General features: G+C 39.8%; 1 protein-coding gene across 1 annotated transcript in view; it reads left to right on the top strand.

The window, feature by feature from the left end:
• Window positions 1-11,207, top strand: part of skap1 (src kinase associated phosphoprotein 1) — a 50,314-nt gene that overhangs the window by 11,762 nt on the left and 27,345 nt on the right. The gene's annotated exons all lie outside the window — the stretch shown is intronic.

Raw genomic sequence — 11,207 nt, 5'->3', positions numbered from 1 at the left:
AAAAAAAAAAGCAGTGTTGAAATGTTAACTTAAAAAGTGAACATGCTTATTTATATATCTCTCTGGACGTGGGGGGGTTTCTGCTGGAAACGTCACTGCAGGGGCGCAGTTCTTCCGCTGTAGCGTGCAGCAGTGTAACTGTCCACCTCCTTCACTGTTCGGTACAAATCAAGGATTTAAGGCTACGGTACACTTCAGTCAGGTTTCCACAAACAATGACACACACACATATACACACACTTAAAGAGATACAATAATATTGCTTGAAATTTTTAAAAGTTGGCTTGAGGTTGTAGAGTTTTCACATCCTGAACATTCTGCCTGAATTTTTCAATATTGCACTTTGTGTAATTGCATAAAAAACATATACTTTGTAGTCAATATTGCAGACTGCTTTCACTGTATTTTAAAGGTACACGCTGCACAGTGCAGCAATGACTGCACATTGCAGTTATTTGAATCACTGTTTTTTTTGTTGCACTCTAATGTAACTTGCCTCAAAAAACTGTAGGCAGTCTTCTGTTATAATGTATTGTACATCACATATATTAAAAGTTTCCCTTTGCTGGCCTGTTGTCCTGGTGTCAGTACTCATCAGGAGCTCCTCCTCTTTACCCTTTTTTCCTTCTGGTTATGTGCAGGTAGAACATCCTGGTGTTCTCCTGCAGGCTTCATTAGTGATCTAGAGCTCCCTCCAGTGGCGAGTCCATAGTTTCAGTCCTGATTTGTACCCCAGAGCAGTGCGCGGAGTGTGGAAGGCCACACAGAGTGGAGTCTTTTGTAGCTGCAGGCTAATGCAGTGATTAATAGACCCTGAGCCCCTCTATTCTTCCACAAGCGGGTTTGAAATACAACACTGTACCTGAGGGGCCATGCGTGTTCCATCCCTCTCTCCTTTTATCATTCTTTCTCTCTCCAGCTTCCTTTCGTGGATTTGCCCTCCCCTGCTCTTCAGACCTTTTGGATTTCTGTTTCTATGTGCCAGTTAATAGCCCTTGACGTGACATGCCGCAGGTGGGCATTACTAACACGGGTGCCTCAGGTGGCCATCTCTTGCCCATACTTTTCTTTTTTCAGTTCCTCATCTGAGGTGTGGCTGGAACCATGTGGAATTTTTCTGTCAGAAAATATTAAATATTTTGCTTTATTTATTTATTTATGTTACTGGTATTTAATGCTCACTGAATCTAGTGGAAACTTATTCTATTAATTGGAAATGGTTTAACAAACCCCTTCTGTTACTTTGCCCACAGAAAAAAGCAGCTACTGTTTCTTCTCTGCATTTCTAGAGGAAAAAAGCAAACAAATCAGGCCAGATGGTGGGAAGATAGACAGCAAGACAATGATAATTTAGTTTGTGAAATTGTTAATTTCAGAATGAACCAGGCAGGATTTTCCTTGGGGAAACAAACAAAATCAAACGATAAAAATGCTTAAAAACTCGCCTTAAGGCCGGCTGCAATCTGCACCATCTGTCACTGCGGAATGTGACGTTATTGCAGCTCGAACACAATGTCATGCAATTTTTGGTGATAAATTTGAGAAATGGGCTATTGTGCAGCTCGGCTATAATGGTCATTTTTGTTTTTTATTTGCATGTTGCTTTTCAAGATCCACAACTGATGCATCAGTACTACAACACATAAAAAAACAGGCATTTTATCATTGGATCACATATCATAACATGCAATTCTATATGAAAGTGTTCACCTTGCAGCAGTGAGCGCTTTTATTGCTGGGTGCTGCAGCCGTGGTGGCAGCGGAGTGAATGGTCTGTGTCCTCACCGAGAGGGCACGAGGAGTTCATAGTTCATTCTCTGTTCACGGCCAGCTGAAAGATGTGGTTCACACTTTTTTTTTCCCCAGGCTGCCTGATTCATGGGGGAAAAAATGAGTGTTTATGGATAATGACATGACCTCCTAATTAAATGAGGGACTTTTTCATTTCTTTCTTTATTTATTTAAAGTACGAACAGTTTACCTCGTTTGCAATTTAGTTTTATTCATTAAATTCTCTTTTATTTGCTCTGTGCGTGCACACGTGTGTGTTGGAGGGGGGTGTCAGCTGAATAATTTTGTTGTGAAAATGAATGATAATTTAGTGATTAAGACAATAACAACTGGCTGCATACAGCGGACGAATGGTAGAAAATGGAGTTTTTTTTCCCCCTCCCTCGAGTTAATTGTATCATTTTATTTGCGCTTACTGTACACAATAGAGACTTTGTGACTCGGAGAATATATTATCCGCAGTAATCGACTGCCTGCCTGCTCTGCTCTCTGTTCCCTAACCAGAGAGTGAGTGAGTGTGAAGTCGATGGCTGCTTTTACACGCAGGAGGAGCCTGTGCCATTTGATTAGATGCGGTGGCCTGTTGTCTTCAGCGGACTGGGTGACACCAGATTTGTAATGGCTGACAGGAACAGATGGACCCTCCATTGTTAGCCTGGCTGTCTGCATGGTAATGTGAACTGAGTTTCACCCTCCGACCGCACTGCTGACCTGACCGCGCCTGCAGCCTCGTCTGCTCCACCTCTCCACCTCTGGCTTTCTGCTATTTGGGGCTCACAGGCATTTTCAAAAAATTTTTTTAAAATCTCTGTCCATCACACACTTCAGTCTCTGTACACATATATACATATAAGATGCTGTTTATAGTGTGCACGATCTCTCTTTTTTCTTTTTCTTTTTTTTTTGCAATCACAAAGACACCCCAGGAGACAGCTGGAGATGTCGGGCTTCGAGCCCGGTCATGCTGTTTGCAGATCAAGTTTACGAAGTCAAAATGCCCTGTTTGTTTTTCTTTGATTGGGAGCACTGCTGGGCGCTCGGAGTTGTTTGCTGGTTAGCTGTTTTTGCAGAAATGACAGTGATTGCAACGCATCTCCGTCTTCTTTGGGAGTACCAAATTTCCCCACATTCTTCCTGTCATTTTACTCAACAATTAATACTTGCAGAGACACAATAAAAAACAAAATTATCAGGTTGAAATTTATTGAAGTGACATCCTTCTTGTTTAGTCTCAAGTTTGCACGCTGCTCTTGAATCTGTGATTTTTTTGTTTGTTTGTTTGAAAAACATAAATAACATAAGGCTTCTCCAACATTGATAGGGAACCTGAGATCAAGATACTATAGCGTTGTCACATTCACGTTTCAGCCGGTCAGCTTGTTGCATGAATTTCTTCTGTGTGCCCTCCCCCCAACCCCACCACCACCATCACCATCAAAAATTTGTCATTTAAATATTTTCCTGCTGGGTTCAAGCATTCTTGTGCAAGTGCAGTTTTGTTTGTTTCTCTTATATGAGAAAAGTTTTGGAAATATGATTTGGAACCACTGGATTCTGTTATGACTAACAACATAATAATTTATTTGCAGATTTTAATTTTCAGATGCTTTCAAACTCAGTTTATCAGCATGCTTTATTTAAAAAAATTTGATTTTGAATTATATCTGGCATATGCATTATGGGATTATATATGATGTGGCATGCGATATATTTTTATTCTCAGTGCTTTTGACTTATAGGGCAGGTACAGGTTGTGTTTTAAAGGATGCAGGAACTCGACTTGCTGCTGTGCCGACATATTTTCTTCATCCAATTATGGGAAACAGAATGCAATAGGATAAGCAATTTGAAATTATGTCTCGCTGTTGCCTGTTTCTCATTTGAATATGAGGAACTAATATACAGTAACATTATTGCATGGTGCTGCTAAATAGAATATTAAATCTAAATTTTGTCATTTTGGCTGAAGTTTGAGAAAGCTGTAACACAAAAGATTGCGTTTGGGTTTACGTGCCCGGGTGTGTTAGCCAGAGAGATAAAAAAAATGATGCCAACTTGGGGATTGATGCTCCATTAGTGGGTTAATCGGTAATGTTTTTGGTGCCAACTGGCCCTCGTCAGCGAGTGAAATCAAGACTCGTGTGCACTTCACAAAGGAACAAATGACAGGAATAAGCAAAGAGGGGGCTCAAAATAAGAACAAGCTGATTGAGTGTTGACTCAGAATCTTGCTTTTAGTTTTTAGTCATCGTGTTTTTGGTCTAGATGCGCTTGCAGCCTCTTTGGTGAGCGGCCATGCTGTCTGCACACTTGCTGACCTTTTAACCGAAGCCCTGTGAACTGTGTTGCTTGCCTTCATACAGAAAGCCCTTTTGTCCCTGAAGGGTTTTTAAATTTGTTTTTAAGTCTTGGAGATAGCCATCTACTGTATGTGTATTTGCGTGTCAGAATAACTGCCTATAGATGAATTTCTCACCGCATTCATGGTGTACGGTTTTCATGACATTTGGTTTGTGCCTGCTCATTTGCAAGGAAGTGAAGCTATGTTAATGAACTCCAGTCTTCCTCGTTCTACTTCACTCTCTTTATTTTTTTTCCTACCACTTTGCTTTTGTAGACAGACAGACAGACACACACACACACACACACACACACACACACACACGCACACAGACATTACATGGCATGTGCAGGCTCTGTGCATCGCTGCGACTGCTTGCCATCAGGGTTCAAAAGTTCATTCTATTCCCCTCGGGCTACTGTGCTGCTGCAGATGCTGATAGTCTTTTCTCTCTCTCTCTCTCTCTCTCTCTCTCTGTTTACACTATTAATCTTGTACACTCTCTCTCACACACTCACTCACACTGCCTGGCAAGAAGAGAGTGGCTTGAAGGGGGGATTTGGACGTATTTAACCGAAGGGCATCCATCACTCTCATCTCTGGCTTCACCCCCCCCCCCCCCCCCAACAAAAAGCCATACCGTGTCGTTTTTGCGTCCTCCCTGTTTGTAATCCCTTTGATGCAGCGCTCCCCTCATTTGCTTTGCTTTATTGTCGCATTGCATATAATTACATCACTTCGTTGCCTCTGGTGTGGCGCTGCGTTGAAATTCGGGGAAAACAGACGAAGGTAAATGTGCGGCAGTCCATCTGTAAAGAGGCACATAGGCAGAATGCAAAGTGGGAAGCTGGGGCAGGGTGGCTCCTAATCTCCCCCAGAGCTGTCAATGTCACAGACAAATAGCAAAACTATCAGATGCAGCGGGTTCACCCAGAGGTTAGCGTTCCCAGGTACCTCCTGCATTCAGTCCCTCTCTTTCTCTCCCTGCTTTGCAAATGAGAATTTGATTTTGCCCTCCACTGGAATCCATTCCTGGAGATGAATGAAGTTTCAATGCCAAGCCCAGGTGGCCCCGCTGATTTCTTAGGGAAATAAATGGAGATGGGAGAGATGGGTTGGCCTGCACACAGACAGTGACACGACGACTCGCGGTGCCTCTGGGAATCTGTGTGTTTAATTGTTGCTTTAATGTACCACTTTAAGGTCATTAACATGCCCTTGTGGAGTTATTCCAGGATGTTGTGGATGCATCCCTCTTTACAACGGGATCTCCGCAAGGTCGGGAGAAGTCGGCATTCTGTGTTTGTGCCAAGTGGGACAGACTGCTGTGGCTTGTGTGCTGTTGGAAATGTCTTATTTACAATGGAAGCTACCACCCGTGACTTATAGTGGTATGTGCTCTAAGTTAGCTTATCTTCAGGAAATCAAGTTTTGCAAAATAGAAGTCAATAAATTGGTAAAAGTTTCAATGAGGGACTTTTTGCTGGTTTTCTTGGGTGAAACAAACGTCTTCTCAAAATGAACACTTTATTTATTTAAATAAACTTCTACATATCCATTTCCATCAGTGTTAAAATTGCAACTTTTTTAAATGCAGAAATAGAGAAACTTTAAACAGATTTGCTTTTTTGTTTGTTTGTTTTTATTTAGTTGATGTGATTGTTTTTCCAGACATAATTTTTCTTTGTGTCGTATAATAGTGAAAACACAAAGAAAGTAATAGAATTAATAAAGAAAGAAAATTAATAATGTAAAATTATAAGAGATCATATACACAGTTGATTTATAATTATTGAAGGTATTAAGTTGACTGATTAAAAATAATTTGTTCAACAGCTGTTAAGTCTTTCACTGGTGATAATTTTCACTATATTTTTTAAAGGCTCTTACTAATTATTTAGTTTGGAAATAATAAATATTACTTGTCACAATTTACCAGGGCTCACACTGACATATGCTGGTGTCTAAATCAACTGTTCCAAACCACAGCATGAGTTGCATCAATATAGACAAATTAAAAACAACAAATCATCATATTTCAAATATTATTTTGTCATTTTGGTTTGAGAACTAACAAACATTTAATTAGACATCAAAGTAGTCAGTATTCTTTTGAAGCACTAGTTGATTAATGAAGTAATAATACAGCTGTTAATTTTTATTGAATATCATTTATTTGAATAATAATGATCAATTTAAATGTATTTTATTGTTTCTGTGATAACATCAGCAAATTAATTTAACTGAAGTGATTAAAAACAATGACCTGTGTCAGGTGCTGTTACAGAGTTTATTTTAATGTTTTGATGTGAACAAAGCAGTGCAAAGACAATTTATGCCATTTAATTGTTTTTAGCTTCCTTGACAACATTTACTAAATTATTAAGTACACCTTTGAAAACTCACTTTTTATAATCACCTTTGCACAATTAGAAAATGTAATGTTATGCATTTGGTTTATTTTTGTTGCTTTTTAAAACATTTTCGTTTATACTGATATTTAGTTGATATGATTTATCGCAGCTATTTAAAAAATATTTTTAAATAAAAAACAAAACAGAAACAGTGATTCACAACATATTAATTTGTTTGATATATGCTCAATCTAAATTAATTATTTAGCCATTAGTCATATTAAACACTGAACAAAATTGATTCAAATGACAGTGATTTAACTGTTTAATTATTAATGCTTTTGCAAATTATAATAACAGTAAAATCTAAAACAAATAGTAAATGAAAACAAAATAAAATTTAGGAGGGCATTTAATATTAATAAAGTTAACTGAGCAATCATCTGTTTATGAAAATGCAAATACAAAATTCTTAATTGTTTTGAATGATATGAATTTGAGTATACAAATCCACAAATCAGTTGATTGAAAGTAATTTTCCTAAAGAGAATTATTAATCAGTGTTCGCCAGGAAACCCACTACATCAGATTCAAACAATCTTGTGATTTCAGTAAACTTCTGGCTTTATTTGCCATGACAGAATAATTTTTTCTGTAGCACCTGTTGCACACTGAGTTGTCGGTGATTGATGGAGGCAAAAAAAAAAAAAAAAAAAAAAAAATGGAATCATAATGTTGTTTATTGGCATAATATGTAAGACCAGTGACAATAAAACAACAGTGATTTTATAAAAATGTAATAGATATGAGATATTGCTCAGATAGCATAGTGCAATAATGTGGTTTCAAAAACATATTTACTTACTGTTATTGCTAAAATAATATTTAAGACATTTTAGTGGGATATAATAGAGGCATTTTAAAGTTGCAATAACTGTACATTCAGAGGGCGAGTGTGTTGATTTTCTTTAGTGTTTTTCCCTCCAGGCTCTCTCGTTGACTGTGTTATATCCCGTTTTTTATCACGCATATGCGGGCTCTCCTGTGGGCCTGAACTCCTCCATTGTTGGTATTTATATTCTTACTACTGTTTTTTTTTTTTTCCTTGTCGCTGTCAGTGAAGCAGCTGAAAACCATCCCCAGCGATTAGAGGATCATTGTATCTGCAGTTAAGCATTTGAATAGTGGTAGTAAATCTACAAAAAGGAAATTCAGGGTCGCTGTAGATGCGGCTTATGGCTGCCCAGGGGGAAGCTGATGTCACATAGTAAATTTAGCCCCTTAGTGTCTTTACAGTGGCCGGCCTGCGATGTTTGAATGTAGCAGTATAACCGAGAATGACTTGACAGATTCCTACGTGGAGTTTCACCTTCAAGTCAGACGTAAGACGAATGCTAGAACGCAGTGCTTTGCATCAAGTTTGCTAACTAAAATTTTCAAATGCCAAACCCTGTTTTTATACATTTATATGAGCAAGTGTTGGTACATTAACATTTGATTATTATTATTATTATTATTATTTTCTTTTGTTGTAAAAACCACATGTCCAGCATGCTTGACATCCCAGCTTAAAAAAACAAAAACCAAAGCAAAGTACTTCTGCATAAATTTCAAATACCACTAAACATTCTTAGTTGTCAATAAAGGCATCATGCGCACTGATAGAATGCGCTGCATGTTTGCTTTGGCTCAAAGTCGTGCATTAGGAGGTTCTAAACATAGTTTATGTATCGATGACTGAAGTCCTAATCAAATCAGAGGGAGGAGAGGAGGGCAGAGAAAACATTCTGCCCTTAACCTCAGTGCCTCTCAGTCTCTATCCTGCCTTCTGATGGCCGCTTCGCTGGAGGGACGCACAGCAAAGACCTCCTACTGTAATGAGGAAAAATGTATCAATTTAGCTCGGTCTGCTCGCAGATTGAGCACCGGGTGGGTGAAGGTGCACTGAGTGAATCCTTTTTCCTAATCAAGGACAGTATCGAAAGAGGATTGCGGTCTCGCTTGCTTCGTCTGTGGAATCAGCAGTAGTCCTCCCCGTAGCGCCCTCAGGGCCGGGGAGCCTCTTTCTGCCTTCTGTTTCACCTCATCAGCAGAGTTCATGCGGGGGTCAGGTCCTGCCCCCCTGATGCTGCATTCATGGCAATACCTCTTGCATTGTCAGAGCCCCTGTGTAGAAGGACTACGCAAAGAAATAAAATAAAGATAGATATATATAAAGAACCATGATAATTTGCTAAATTTGACCCCCTACCTGTGCTGCAAGGGGAGTCACCTCTCATACCTGCTTGTGCTTAACACTTAAATTGCACAATGTTGACAAGTATTTCTGTAGATTTAGTAGAAATAAGTGCTATGTGAATTTATATATATATATATATATATATATATATATATATATATATATATATATATATATATATATTTTTCATGCATTTCTTGTAGGAAAACTAAAAATCTCTGAACGATTTCAAGGCCTGTACTGCTCTCTGTCTCAGATGCAAAAGGGACCCCTCTCTCTTTTCTTTTGGATCCCCAACTTCTACATCACCTACATCCTTTATTTTTTTTTTTATGCAATATTGTTCTGTTTTCATAACATCTTTTTTTGCATTATGACCACCGTTAGATATAATGCAACGTATTAGTCTCCCCAACCCGACCATTTCCCTTTATTTTGATCCACTCGCTATCCAGTCTTTGATTGACTTTCAGCCTAACTAAAGTGGATTTTAATGAGAGAATGCATTAACTCCCTTTGGTCATGCTAACATAAATCAGGCTTTTCGCGCGGCATCAACTGCTGAGCTCATAACACCATGCTGTGAGAGTGTGAATAACCAAATGAGAGATTGCGGCTGTGGCAAACCGCTGGCAGCTCAGACGTATTGTTGTGCGTCCCCTCCCCGAGTTTAAAACAAGTTCAGCAAGGCAACAAACGCTGCACGGTTCGGCTCGCTTATGGAAATGTTCCTCATGTCAGGACCAGTTAAACACGTATCTCCAGTCAATTTCTATTGATTATTTTCTTCCATTTAGAAATGGGTGACTCAAATGTTTTCTTCCTGATGACCACTCAGAGCAGTTAGATTCAGTTAGCGCAGCCTGTAGCGAGTCTTCACCTTGATTTGCAAAACACGTGATGCGACTGCACCACCGCATCTGCCCGCTTCTCTTTGTTGGTAATTGCACTCAGCTAAATAGGTTATGCTGAAATATCAATAAATTGCCATCAAATTAATGTCAATACCAAAGCTGTGGATGGCGCTAATTAAAGGGATGAAAATGAAGTCGTGGCATTGCCCTGAATAATTGATAATACAATTTATGATTTTTATGAAAGAGTGCCGTCTGTCTGTGATTCTGATGAGGCCTTAATTAGACGCTTTAATGTGCGCCTTTGCAATCGTGCTCGTGCTCAAAACTCAAACACCATGATGGCTTTTGGGGGATTTAAAGCCCTAAATTACACATTTCTAAATAACATTACCTTAAAATTGCATTGGTCCCAAAGAGGTGTTAGTGTGCAGTTCTGACTAAAAACGGTGACATTCACTCTGAGCCAATCAGGTTCTGTTTTTGTTTAGGGTAGGTAGGACTTGAGCAGTAAACGCTGTCAGCGTGTGTGTGTGTGTGTGTGTGTGTGTGTGTGTGTGTGTGTGTGTGTGTGTGTGTGTGTGCCTACACAGTCGAGCAGTACCAGGTTTTCATTGTCACACCTAAAGAGACAGTTAAGTGAGGTCAGCACACCCTGCTTTAAAGTGTTAAACGTGTGAATGTGTAATGTTTATTGACTCAAGCAGATCAGAGCGATCTGATGTTGAATTTTGTACCTCCTCAACTATTAGCCATGCTCTACCTTTGAGATAAATGAAGAGCGAGGGAAGCAGATAGATGAGGGGATTACAAGCGGGTCGCAACAGGGAAGCAGGACCAGAAAAATGGACGGACTGCCGATGGATAGATGAGGTGGGGGGGAGCATAATGACCGCTGTTTGTTATGATGTACTGAATCGGTTTCTCTTTGACAAAACAGTCCTTAGCACCTGTGTATTTATAGTGTCACCAGTCAGTCCATCCACAAAGGCAGGCCGATGATATGTGAGCGTGTTAGTGCCGTGAGGTGTCTGGGGCTCTACTCTGGAATGACCTGCTCATCTGTCAGGACCACAAGCTGAAGCAGTGTGGGGTTATGGGATCACACACCAGATTGTTGGGAAAATAATATGGAAATCTCTGGATTATTCAAGATGTAGGACTTAAGATGTTATGTGTCAGACGCAGCTCGGAGAACCGACCAGCGTTTGAAGGACCCAGTATGAAATAAGCAGAGCATGGTACAAAGGCTAACTGAATTTAATACATAACAGTGATGATACAAAACAACAAAAGAGTGTGCGGTCTGGCGTGGTGGTGATACGGTGCGCTCCCAGCAGCGCTAACGGTCCGGAGCCAGAAGCTGTTCAGACCCAAGGACCCCGCCGACACCCCCCAGGTGGCTGCAACAAACCGAGTCTGTGAAAGAAGGAACCATTATGTGAGTCCACACTCTACACACAGAGAGACCACTCAAAGGTGTACATAAACAGCAAACACTTCCTGGCTTAATTACTAATCAACTTCCCAACCTGCAGGCATGGAACATCCAGTTCACAAAACTCCACTGCAGTGGAAGCCGATACATGACTAACGTACAGCTCAATATAATAAGGTGTGAGGGACAC

Source organism: Thalassophryne amazonica, chromosome 18 (genome assembly GCF_902500255.1).
Source record: "Thalassophryne amazonica chromosome 18, fThaAma1.1, whole genome shotgun sequence".
NCBI lineage: Eukaryota > Metazoa > Chordata > Actinopteri > Batrachoidiformes > Batrachoididae > Thalassophryne > Thalassophryne amazonica.
Note: the sequence above shows the minus strand (reverse complement) of the source record. Positions and strands in the feature narration are given on the sequence as shown.